This window comes from Triticum dicoccoides, chromosome 6A (assembly GCF_002162155.2).
Source record: "Triticum dicoccoides isolate Atlit2015 ecotype Zavitan chromosome 6A, WEW_v2.0, whole genome shotgun sequence".
In the NCBI taxonomy this organism is placed as follows: domain Eukaryota; kingdom Viridiplantae; phylum Streptophyta; class Magnoliopsida; order Poales; family Poaceae; genus Triticum; species Triticum dicoccoides.
The window spans coordinates 587,801,888-587,815,341 of NC_041390.1; the positions used below are offsets into that span (position 1 = coordinate 587,801,888).

General features: G+C 51.1%; 1 long non-coding RNA gene across 1 annotated transcript; it reads left to right on the forward strand.

Moving 5' to 3' along the window:
* Nucleotides 1-692, forward strand: LOC119314364. Its single transcript, XR_005152286.1, has 3 exons — nucleotides 1-126; nucleotides 216-417; nucleotides 509-692. It is a non-coding gene; the product is annotated as an uncharacterized LOC119314364 (long non-coding RNA).
* Nucleotides 693-13,454: the final 12,762 nt, after the last annotated feature.

The following is a 13,454-nucleotide window of genomic DNA, read 5'->3' on the forward strand; positions in this document are numbered from 1 at the left end:
CGGGGATGATGGTGGTGACGGGAAGGGGGTTGACAAGAAGGGGTGGCTGCATGGCAACGCAAAGCTACCAAAGCAGGTTCCTGCTACTGAGGAGCATAAGTGGCTCATTGAGCCCACGGGAAAAGAGTAAGTGGTTCATTATTTTGCTTGTCACATGCTTATTCCGGTTGTTATTTATTTTTCTTGTCACATGCTAATAGTTCATTCTTTTGCAGCAACTAGATATATTCTAAAGGGGTCCGTATTCCCAACGGCCTCATCACCGTCTTGCTGAAGTTATATTGGCCAGGGTTGTATTGTCCTGATCCAGTCAGGCAGCCGGACCGTCGGGTTTTGGCCACGAGCTGGGACCACTGGGAAGCGGCCCGCCACGCGGACCATGAGACCCATGCCAAGGCCGTGATCACTACTTTCTGGGTGAGTTCTCTTCAGAAGCACAAGTCCATTCTAGTTTCATGAATGATTTAACTCATGGCTTCTTCCATTCTTGTTTCATGCATGATTGTAGAAATTCTATCGAGTTCTTCCGGAGCACAGGGCTAGAGTGGACCAGATCGTGTTGCGCCAATGCAAAAAGAAGGCCCGCCAGATGCAGTACGAGGTGCGCTATGTGGCCATCTCCACATACTACCACGACTATCTTGGTGTGAAGATGACCAAGGAAGAAGCGCGGAGGATGGGCATTACCTTGGAGAGGCCCGAGTTCTTGGCGGTAAGTATAAAAGATTTTTCATTATGCTTTCATATATTATGCTTTCATTATGCTTTCATTACCTTGTGGTACATTATGCTTTATGCTTTATGCTTCCATAACACCAATTTGGACACACCTACATGCCATTATGCTTTTATTATGTAGGTGTGTCCAAATTGGTGTTATGGAAAAGACGAGTCCTGGGCGGCATTGGTGGATCTTTGGTGTGATGAGGCTGGAGCCTGGGCGGCTATGAGAACCAAAAATAAGGCTAACCGAGGGACGGAGGGAGTACATGCTCAGGGAAACCGAAACCACTATCTCCACAAGGCAGTTAATGTATGACTAACCCCATTAAACATTCTTCTTCTTCTATTTACCATCACTTTCTTATGTATGACTAACCTCTGTTTGGTGGTGGAGGAGGAGAAACTGAAGCGGCCGCTCTCACACATGCAGGCGCGGGAGATCGCCCATACGCGGAAGGACCCCAAGCCTGGCGAGCCCAAGTACTACGGCAAGAAGACCGCGGGGAGGAAGAAGGCCTACTCCGAAGCGTATCTGAAGTTACATCCTGACACACCTGACCCCATTGCGGCGCCTCTGGACGACATGGCGGTGGTGAGGATGGGGCCCAAGGAGCACGGTCGGGAGGCGGTTCTCGATGCTGTGATCACTCCTAGTATCTCCTACACACAGCTTCGTCGGATCGACCCGAGTCTGAGCCAGCGCACGAGCCAGCCAGTGACTAGTACACAGTCCCTCTTTCAGGAGCAACAATCTGTAAGTATTTTCCCTCTTATCTTCATTGCTCACTTCATTTTCCGCATTTAGTAGTTTTATGAGTTCCATCATGTCATACCGTAGGCCTACATGGAGTACACACGCTAGGAGACCATGGCGTGGCATCAGAGGCTTTATGAACACCAAGTGCAGAGGGATAGCCAGATGCAGCAGGCTTTTCAGGATATGGCGGCCGGCAGGTGTCCTCAGTTCCCTCCAGCACAATGCCCTCCAGCACAACCAGTGCTGATGAGCTTTGAGGAGTTAGTGGCACAGAACGCTGGCCCCTCGCCGGTTAGTTCATCCCCAATCTATTCACCCAAAGCATGCCATGCCTTTCAACACAGTCATATATCCCATGCATATGTCTTTTCAACATCCAGGGAACAGGTGGATCTACCATTGGCGGTGGTCTTCGCAGCACTCCGGAGACACAAAGCCCGACCACTCCGATCCACGGAGGCGGAGGCGGAGGTGGAGGCGGAGGCGGTCTTGGCGGTAGCGCTGCCGCTAGCAGTGACGACCTGGGCTTTGGCCATCTTGGCGGTGACGACCTTCGCGGTGCTCGATGATCCTTGTGTGGTGATGATGCTTGAGATGACTTGTGTGTGGTGATGATCATTTAGATGACTTGTCTGCTTCTCTATATGCTTATGCTTATGTTGGTTGTGATGATGTTCATTTAGAGACTTGTGTGTGATGATGCTTATGCATATATTGTTGTGATGGTGCCGAATGATATCCCGTTGTGTTTTATATGTCTATCCCATCATATATATCTGCTGATATGTGCTGCTATTTGAATTGAATTGATCTGAAAACAAACAGAAAAAAGAAAAAAAAGAAAAAGCAAACTATGCCGATGGCTAGGCCGTCGGCATAGGGCTAGCGTGAGCTCCCAGTAGCTGACACGTGGCACCTATGCCGACGGCCTCGGCTTAGTTTAAAAATTGTGCCGACGGCTAGGCCGTTGGCATAGGCGCCCACGTGTCAGCTACTGGGAGATCTGTATGAAGGACTATGCCGACGACCTGGCCGTCGGCATAGCCCTGGTCCTAGAGCAGCGGCTGGTCACCACGTGGCACACCTATGCCGACGGTCATGCCGTCGGCATAGTGGTGCCACGTGGCGACCATTCGTTGGGCAGACTTGACGGCGGCCGCCGTTAGGCGTGATAGTTGCCGACGGCTAGGGCCGTCGGCGTAGATGTACGGCCCCCGTCGGCGTATCATATATGCCGACGGCTTTTCTATGCCGACGGCCTCCCTGGTTGTGCCGACGCATATGTTGCCGACGGCCCTATGCCGACGGGGGCCGTCGGCATAGGCCTATCCCGACGGGACTCAGGCCTATGCCGACGGCCCTGGCCGTCGGCATAGGGGGCGATTCCGGTAGTGTCCTATCAGTGACGGTTTATTTGCAAACTGCGACTATTTGACTGTGATGTAGACATGTACTAGTACATTAGATACGAATGGAATCAACAGTTAGAACTAATGATACGAAGTTCGAGACAACATTTACACCACGGCCGTGTTTAAGAAAACCCTTCCTAAGTCCCTAAGAAATGACCGACACTAACACAATAGACTCGGTACAATTCAACCAGTAATCACACATGGAACAGGAGGTAGGGCGTTAAGTTACGCACAAAATTGAACCCAATCTGGTGTCTGCTCCATTTATCAGGAAAGTGTAAAAACGCGCAAGAACTAGATTAAACGCAGGAACCATATATATACACTACCCATTCAATATCACGACCAGGGCACCACTACCTCACATATTAACAAAACGGATCCCCTTATTCACTTCACTCACTCACTGACTTACTTCTTAGTTGCTAGGAGTTTGGTACTTAGGGCATCATCAAGGCGGACCCGTAAACCGCGCGCAACCGTCCGGATCGGGCTGTCCAGACCGCAGAAGCCATCCAACGCCAACCTGTATCGATCCGTAGAGCGGTCTGGACGCAATTTCTCCCACAAACCGGTGAAAAAAGTGGGGGACGTTTGCGGGAGACCGGACCGTTCTCAAGCCCGCTTCTGACCGCCCTGCCCACAAAAAACTCCTCCCTCCCGTGCGCGCTCCTACCCGGCACTAGCTGCATGCATTCATGCCGTTGTAGAATGTGCCCCTCCGCACTGAAAAAAGCTCAGGGCCGACGCGAGCTCTCACTGCCTCTGCCGTTGTAGAACGTGCCCCTCCGCACTGAAAACAGCTCCGAGGGTGCCGCCCGTTGCAACACCGTGTGGAAGTCGCCCGTTGCAACACCGTGTGGAAGTCGAGAAATCTACTCCGGCCACACGTCCGTTCATGAGAAGGCCGGCATTAAACACAATGCCGGTCAAGCTCCTACCGTCCGCCCTCTATTTAAACAAGGGCAGACGTCGGGCAAGAAGCACATCCCTTCGACTCCCCCAATCTCCTCCTTCACCACTTTTCCGATGGCTTTCGTAGTGCAGGTCTCTGGCATACAAGCCAGCTGGGAGGCCCGCCGAGCCAGCCGGATACAAGCGAGGCAGGTTGCTGCTCAACCTCCCGTGCCTCACGAGACAGAGCAAGTTGTCGCCCCAAGTTGCCACGTGGTTCAACAACTCGCCGCTCCAGGCCACTCGATGAGGAGTGGCTAGTTGCTCGATGCTGTCACAACCCTAGTTTAGCCTTTGCTTGTCCTTGCATGATCATCATGTCTAAATTTGAAATTTGAATTGAGGGAATTTTCAAAGCCTCAGAAACCTTTTAAAAATAATCAACATTTAATTCTCATCATATGAGTCCAAAGAAATGTTCCTGTTACTCTGTGAAAATATTGGTAAGAGGTTAAATTCAAACCAATATTTTTGGAATCACAGAAATATTTATTTTTGGGCCTTTGACTTAAACCAATAACATATTTGAGTTGAATTTATTTCTGTTATATAAGAAATAAAGTTCAAATATTTTGTAAGTTGCTTGTGACCTTGGACTAGTTCTCTGAGCTCACATAACAATTTACAGAAAGTTCAAAAATGATTTGATGTTTTAAATCAAATCAAAACCAATTGCAGAAAATAGAAAACATTAATAAATAGAAAACCAGAGAGAGAGAACAGAAACTTTCCTGGGCCAACTTACCTGTGCAGCCACCTGGCCCAGCACTCTGGCTGAGGCCCAGCCCAACTCCCACCGTCTTCAACCTCTACCAGTAGGCAGAGGCGTGTCGACGCGCCCGCGCCCGAGCTCCACCTCCTGCTTCCACTGCTCCTCCCCGATCCTTCCCTCGTTGCCGCTCTGGACCTCTCTCTCCTCCCCCTCACTCGCTGCTCTCCCTCCTCTCCTCTGCTCCCTCTCTCCCGCCCGGACCGAACGCGTCCGTTGCCGCCGTCCGAAACCACCACGGCCACAGCCACCTCCTCGCCTCTCCGAGCTATCCCCGAGGTCTGCCGTGACGCCCTCTTCCCCATCGCCGAGTCACATGATGCAGGGAGCCCTATGACGTCGTCCTCGAGCTCGCCATCTCCCTCTGCATCCGACGGCCGCCGTCGTCGATTCTCCGTCGTCAGGACCTCCCCCGAGCCGCTGAGCCTACCCGTGGACCCACCATGAGCTCCTGGTCCGAACCCCTCTCTTCCCCGTGTCTATCTCTTCCCCTAACTAGCTTTCCCACCATGGCCGAGCGCCGCCGTCCGCCATGGCCGCCGGGAACCTAGATGCCGTGCTCTGTTGCTCGAACCATCGAGTCCCGCATGCTTCCGAAGCCATGTGGAGTCCGCCCAGCACCTCATCCCGCTCGCTAACGCACCGTAGCAACCAACCCGTCATTGGCCGAACGCCGGCCGCCGCACAAGTCATCGTCGCCGTCAACCTAGGCCATCCCAGCTGCTACCGCTGCCACCACTAGATGCGCGAGAGTGCCAGCAAGCCGTAGCAACAAACCATGCTCAAAACGGTGCCCTGTAGAGCATTCCCGAGCCGCTCTGTCGTCTCTGTCGTCGCCGGCGACGAGCCGTGGACCAAGTCCGGCGAGATTGACCCCGTTTGACCAAGGGTGGGCCCAGTTTGACCCCCCTGGGTCAATGACAGGTGGGGCCTAGCCGGCTAATTAATCTAGGGTTAGTACTAATTATAATTAGTTAAAACTAATGACACTGACACGCGGGACCCACTGTCAGGTTTGACCCCGGTCAGCCACAGTTGACTTGCTGACGTCATGCTTACTCAATGCTGACGCAGTATTTGTTTTCTGAAATTAAAATGAATCAGAAATGATTTATAAATTCCAGAAAAGGCCCAAAACTTCTAAAAATCATAGAAATTCAACTGTAACTCCAAATGAAATAAATTATATATGAAAAATGATCAGAAAAATTTAATATATCCATCTGTACCATTTTCATGCATGATAAAGCAACTTAAACCTGCTGTTTATATCAAAACATTATAAGGCACTATTTAAATTCATAATTTGAGTTTGGGATTGAACCTTTGGTTCAAAATGACCCAGACCCATCTCGTTGTAGGTGCATTAATTAGCCCAACACACTCATTTTACCATGTCATGATCATGCATCATATTGTGCATTGCATTGATTGTGTTTCTTTCTCTGTTGCCGGTATTTGTCCCCTCTCAGTAGACGTTGCTTCGACGATGAGTTCGATGACACCGATGAAGAGCTATACTATCTTCAGAAGTGCCAGGCAAGCAAAACCTCCTTGTGCATTCCGATACATTCCCACTCTCCCGCTCCTGCTCTCTTTTACTGCATTAGGACAACACGATTCCTCTGTTACTTGTTGCGGTAGTTGAACCCCTTATCCTCTGCATGACCTGTCATTGCCACAGTAAATAGATGAAACCCACTAGCATGAGTAGGAGTTGTTTGAGCCCTGATGTGCCTACTCATTCATGCTTATTTGTCATGCCTGCTACTGCTTAAAGTTGGGTCAGGTCTGATTCATCGGGGATGAATCGGAGGTGTGTAAACATGTCCTACTGTTGAGAGCTAAGTGTGTGAACACAATTTGGTAAAGGTAGCGGTGAGAGGCCATGTAGGAGTACATGGTGGGTTGTCTTATTGAAGCCGTCCTTAGGATCTGAGTTCTGTGTTTGTGATCCATGAAACAGTTACTACCACGCATTGGGCCCGAAACCAATGGACCCTCTCGGCTTCTTGATCACCCTTGTCCTCTGTCCAGGAGTTGCAACTAGTTTCTGGTGTTTATAGGATATGTGTTGGCGGCCGTGCGTAGCGCTGACCCTAGGGGTGGGCTATGATGCGGTAGATACACCGTGGCACGGTGTACCGGGGCCCGTTTGGTGTCTCGGGAACCCTGTTCACATTGTTCGGGGCCGTATGTGGAAACCTCGGGCGGACTCCCTGCGAATGGAACCTGGATAGGCGATAAACCTGGACTAGAGACTTGAGTGTTTAGGTAGGCCGTGGCCGACACCCTCGCTGGGCTTCCGCTTGAAGGTTGCCGAGTACATGTCGTGTAAACGGCGATAAGTGGTGAGAGCGTGTGTGAAGAAGTACACCCCTGCAGGGTTAACATCATCTATTCGAATAGTTGTGTCCGCGGTAAAGGACTTCTGGGTTGCCTATAACAGTTCATAGACAAGTGAAAGTGGATACTCTAAAATGCGCAAGATAAGCGTGAGGGCTATGGATGGCCTTCTCGTAGGGAGACGGAAGTGGATCCATAGTGGTGTATTGATATGGTGAATATGTGGACTCATGTGCGCCATCTCAAAAGAGTTACTTGCAGTCATAGTTTAGGTTAGCCACTGAGTCAAAGCTGGCTTGCTGCAGTTAAACTCCACTACCCCCTTGGTTGATACCGATGCATATGTAGTTAGTTCTGATGTAAGTCTTGCTGGGTACATTTGTACTCACGTTTGCCTATTTTATGTTTCTGCAGAGAGATGTCAGTCTCGCTAGTAGTTCCATGTGGACTTCGATGTTTAGCTTGTTACCTCAGCTACGATCTTGTGCCCTCGACAGGATCTGGTAGATAGTCAGGCTTCTCAGCCTTTTTCATTTGTAGATGTCTGTACTCAGACATATTAAGCTTCCGCATGTGCTTTGACTTGTATGCTCTAAATGTTGGGTCATGAGACCCATGTTTGTAATATCTCGCTCCTCGGAGCCTAATGAATAAATACTTGAGTCGTAGAGTCTTGTTGTAATGCCATGTTGTATTTACACATATCGAGCATATTGTGTGTATGATTGAAATGCTTGGTATGTGTGGGATCCGACAATCTAGTTGTTTATCCTTGGCAGCCTCTCTTATGGGGAAATGTAGTCTTGTGCTTCCATGAGCCATAGTAGTCCGCTACAGCCCGGTTCACCGGAGTCCTGCTAGCCCAGCACTACTTCTCATGACACTTGACTGGCCGGCATGTGTTTCACTTCGTTCCTGTGGCTGTCCCTTCGGGGAAATGTCACGCGGTGACATCCGGAGTCCTGCCTAGCCTGCTACAGCCCGGGTTCCCGGAGTCCTGTTAGCCCAGTGCTACAGCCCGGATTCACACGATGCTGACCGACATGCTCGATGTGATTCATGTATGCATGTCCCCATAGGTTAGTGCCGCTTTGGGTTCACGACTAGCCATGTCGGCCCGGATTCTCTGCATATAGATGCTAGCGACACTATCATATACGTGAGCCAAAAGGCGCAAACGGTCCCGGGCCATGGTAAGGCGTCACCCGTGGGAATACCGTGCGTGAGGCCGCAAAGTGATATGAGGTGTTACCGGCTAGATCGATGTGACTTGGAATCGGGGTCCTGGCAGATGCCGACACGGCGGGGAGCACGGCGGCGTGGGCGTTGTCGGTGTCAAAACCAGCGGATCTCGGGTAGGCGGTCCCGAACTGTGCGTCTAGGCGGATGGTAACAAGAGACAAGGGACACAATGTTTTACCCAGGTTCGGGCCCTCTTGATGGAGGTAAAACCCTACGTCCTGCTTGATTAATATTGATGATATGGGTAGTACAAGAGTAGATCTACCACGAGATCAAGGAGGCTAAACCCTAGAAGCTAGCCTATGGTATGATTGTTGTATGTTGTCCTACGGACTAAAACCCTCCGGTTTATATAGACATCGGAGAGGGTTAGGGTTACACAAAGTCGGTTACAATGGTAGGAGATCTAAATATCTGCATCGCCAAGCTTGCCTTCCACGCCAAGGAAAGTCCCTTCCGGACACGGGACGAAGTCTTCAATCTTGTATCTTCATAGTCCAGGAGTCCGGCTGATGGTATAGTCCGGATACCCGGACACCCCCTAACCCAGGACTCCCTCAGTAGCCCCTGAACCAGGCTTCAATGACGACGAGTCCGGCGCGCAGATTGTCTTCGGCATTGCAAGGCGGGTTCCTCCTCCAAGTACTTCATAAAAGATTGTAAACACTAAGGATAGTGTCCGGCTCTGCAAAATAAGTTTCCACATATTGCCATAGAGAGAATAATATTTACACAAATCTAATCTGCTGATGTATTCCATAGCGTGACATCACACTACGGCCAAGCCTTTATTCGAATCGTTTTTACTCCCCCACCTCAGCACATTTTGCGAGGCGGTTTCCTTGGCACGTCTTGTCAAAGCAGAGATCGTGTCCCCTTTATTTACTGGATTCTCGTCAATACGGACGTGGGTAACCCAATCGTGCCCGTTAGCATGTTTCCTCGATTAAAGGCGGGTCCCAAACGGTTAGGGGGAGGGCTCTTGGTATTCAACCTCTTATAAAGAGGCCCAGGCCTTACTCCTTTCTTTCAATCTCTACCAGAGTTCGCCCGTCGCCTCGAGTTCCAGCAGCCTAGGCTCCAAATTTCAGGCGCTTCGGACCTTCGACAATGTCCGGTTCCGACCTTCAAGGCCGATGGATGCCCTCCTCCGTCACGGAGGAGGATGTGCTAAAGTTGAGAGAGGCCAAGTTCTTGACCGGCGAAATTTCGCATAGGCTGCCTACTCAAGGGCAGGCTATTCCCAGTCCCCATCCTGGTGAGAGCGTGGTGTTCATGTCTCACTTCCTTCGGGGGTTAGGCTTCCCAATGGATCCCTTCGTGAGGGGGCTAATGTTCTATTATGGGCTGGAATTTCACGACTTAGCTTCGGAGTCCATCCTCCATGTTTCCTCATTCATTGTCGTGTGTGAAGCATTCCTCCGTGTTACCCCTCACTTCGGACTATGGCTCAAGACCTTTAAAGTAGAGCCGAAGATGATCGAGGGACGGCACACAAAGTGCGGAGGCGCTGTTATAGGCAAGAATGCTGATGCTCCATGGCCCGAGGGCCCTTTTCAAGAGGAGCTCGGCTTATGGCAACGAGAGTGGTTCTATATCACCGCTCCAAGGGGCACCAAGTGGGTGGCGCCGCCTGCATTTCGCTTGGGTCCCCCAAAGCAGCTAGGGTCGTGGGTCAATAAAGGCCTAGATTGGGGGCCATCCCAGGACGTGCCTTTGTTGCAGGGCCGCATCAGGGATCTCTTAGAAAGAGATCTCATCCTGTTCAAAGTGACGCAAGTCATGCTGATCCGCCGAACCCTGCCCGGCAAACGTCGCTCCCTTCGTCTATGGGAGTTTAATCCGCAGGGACCGCGAGCTCTCCAGCATTTTATGGGCGCAACGCCCGCGGAGATGTATAAACTGTTCTTCGGATCACAAGCAATGTGTCCGGATTTGACCGAGGACGCAGGTCTGAGCTGCAATCGCCCGGATACTCAACTAAGTAGCCTTGTGCCCGGACTCGCTATCCGTATATTTGTCATAAACTTGCCCCTAAAAGAGCTGTCCTTTTAAACAGGAGTGGATAGTGAAAGCAAAGCTGATCAGGTGTCTGGCTCCCCTCCCCGAGACCAGGCCGGATCTCGTGCTAGTCAGGATGTTGAAGATTGTGCCTTTAGAGGAAAGCGAGGGAGGGGACAAGAAAACTAAGGCCTCCTCGAAGGAGGTTGTTTGGAAGGGAGGAACCGAAAATTCCTCTCCTCAGGGGAAGAAGAGGACCGCCTCTGAAGACCCGGAGACCATGTCCTCAAAGCGGGGGAAAAAATCCTCGTCAGAGGGTCCTACGCCGGGGGGTACCTCGGCCGAACTATGCCCTCAAGGGGATCAGCCCTCCAGCGAGCCGTAAGTAGAGAAAGATTTTCTTTTTGAGAGATGAGAGAAATCCTTGCTTTATATCTGAGAAGATTAACCGAAATTTTACCTTGTAGCTCGGACCTCAGCCCTTCTCAGCAGAGCTCGTCTTCGGGGGACCTTCTTCCGAAGATGATGGAGAGCGGAACGCCTCCCCCTGCCGTACCACCTAGCGAGGCGGGCGACCCTGAGGTGTCGTCGCGGAGGGTTTCTTCGAATCCGGCAGGGGCGGAAGGTAGTCATATGGCCCCCCAAGGTTCTCCGCGTCCGGCCTTCGACAGAGGCCATAGGACGAGTCCGGCACCGTCCGGTGCATGGTCGGAGGAGCTGAAGAATCTGCTAGGGTGAGCATCTATCTCAGCGGACCACCGCGCATTGATGGGCACGGTGATTGAAAGGATTTCGTCCGCGGAAAGCGGATTGCACGAGGCCGTCAGAAGTTTACTGACAGGTTTTGAGGTACGTGAAATAATGTACACTTTTTGGCAGTTGCGCATAAATAAGATGCGCCCTGTGTAGATAGTAGCCCCTGAGACTCTGTGCGTTGTCAAAAGTGACAGCGCGCAGAGGATCATAATCCCAGGTCTAAGATGCCTCCTTCATACGTAGGCGGCAAAGTGTCCGGTGGCTAGCCGGACTGATGAGTTTGCCGAGCTAAAGCGGCAACTTGACGTGGCAGATGCCGACATCGCGCTTGTCAACAAGCGGCTTGACGAGGCACAAGGTATGTAATTCCTTGGGCGGCACCTGGTAAGAGGAGCTTTATGCCAGTATCTTACAATGTGTGTGCTTGATGCAGATGGTGCGGCCGCCGTGGAGAGTCTTCGGGCGGAACTTGCCCAAGCCAAGGAACAAGCCAAAAAAAGTAATGCGGCTGCCGAGAAGGCCCTTGAAGAGCTGGGAACCGAACGGGCTGCTCACTGCCGAAGCAAGAAAGAGATGGCCGAGATGGCCGTGAAGCTAAAGAGCGCTGCTGACCATTGCAAGCTTCTTGAAAAAGAAGACCGGGCGGAACAGACGGACTTGGAGAAGGCCGTTGCCGATGCCAAGGATGCTCGCTCTGCGATGAGAGCTGCGAAGGATGAGCTGCGTCAGGCTGGAGAGATCACAGCTGGAAAGCCCTTTATGCTGCGGAGGAAGTTTTGTGATCCTAAGCATGCTCCGTTAGACCGGTTGTGGAGTACGGCGGACACCTATCTGGATTTGGCAGCGAATGCTGCTGATGCGACCGAACACTTTCGAGATCAAGAAGATTGCGAAGTGGAAAAGCTTTTCTGGTCGCAGTTCCACAATCCAGAGCGTCCACTGTCAGTGGCCGATCGTCTGGCCGAATGGGCCGAACTGAATAGGTTGTCCGGACTCGACATGAAGTGCGTCATGAGTCACCTGTGGCCGGAGAGATCGGAGCCAAAAAAGTTATTTCAGCTTGGTGCAGCAGTTCCTTGGTGCGGTGCCGCGTATTGATGCAATTAAGAGTTAGCATGCATAGAGGGTGCGCGGATGGCTCTTGCCCGTGTCAAGACATACTGGGCGGAAATGGAGACCACCGCTGTTGCATCCCGAGATTCGGACAAAAGCCGAGTACCTGCCGAGCACTATTTTCAGGAAGTTCTGCAAGGTGCTCGTGTAATAGAGACGCAGTGCTCGAAGGATGCTATGTTCGAATAGCATATGCGATTGTAAAACGTTATTTTGATAAATTGTAGGAACTTTTTATACTTGTGCCTGCAAGTATTGTAACACCTCCTGTGCGGCCGTTTAAAATATATAAAATCTGAAAGATGGCAGTCGTCGACTTCAGCCCCCACGCAAATAATGCGGGGGTGTTCGCAGAAGGCGCATTTTCACACTTGATCCAACGTCTTGGTCCTACAAAGGAGGTGATAGCGCAGCAAACTAGGCAATCGGACTATAATGCTTTATCACTTTCACTTAGCCATAGGAGCTTGGCAGTGAGGCTACTTAGATAACCCCTGGTGGCGACTGCGCTCGCCCGAATTCGGGGCCCGTATGTGCCTGGCCGGGAAACGGCCCTTCATTAATGCGGAGGAATCCTATAAGTTCCGGTGAGTCATCGAGTGGTTGACCAGTCTCACGCTATATCATGACAGTCAGTTTACGACTTTCTCTATTGAGGTGCTCGCCTGGCCGAACCGGGGCACAATCGCAGTAGTTCTGCTGGTGCCGCCCTAGCCGATAGAGCGGAAAGTAAGGCAGCAAAACACAGGAGCCGGGCAACCCAACATTTGACCAAAGACATGATTCGGAGCTGATGCATATAAGGCCAAACTCGCGACGCCGAACACTCCCTAAGGTATTCGGTCTTTATGAGTACGGGCGGAACCACGCCCTTAGTTATAAGCCCCTAGTGTCCAGGTACGCGCAAAAATTCCTGACGTGGCCACATGCCAAGACGCCAGTCTCCTCCTTGATTATACCGAAGAACCGGAGGATGTGTATCAACGAGAGACAGTAAAAAAGGTTTACGCAGGGTCTTAATCTGAAAAGAATCCTTGGAACGGGTCCCTGCTGCACGTCTGCGCCTGTGTCTCCATTGTGCCGTATCCTGGACGGGCGCAGCACGATGTTCATCTGTAAAAGAGAGGAACTAAGTTGAAAAAAAGGTCGTGCCAAACAAAAGTGATACTAAATAAACAAAGTATAAATTGAAATGGGTGAAATTGAGCTTGATTGTCTCTTATTTTACATGTGCGGAGCCCCTAGAACAGGGGTATACGGCTATTAAGCCTTTATCAATGATATTTTTATGCCGAACTCGTCTAGCCGTGTCCGTGGTCTTAATGACCTGTTTAGATGTTTTGGCTGGTGAAGCCGTTTTATTGTGGGGCTGTTAAGG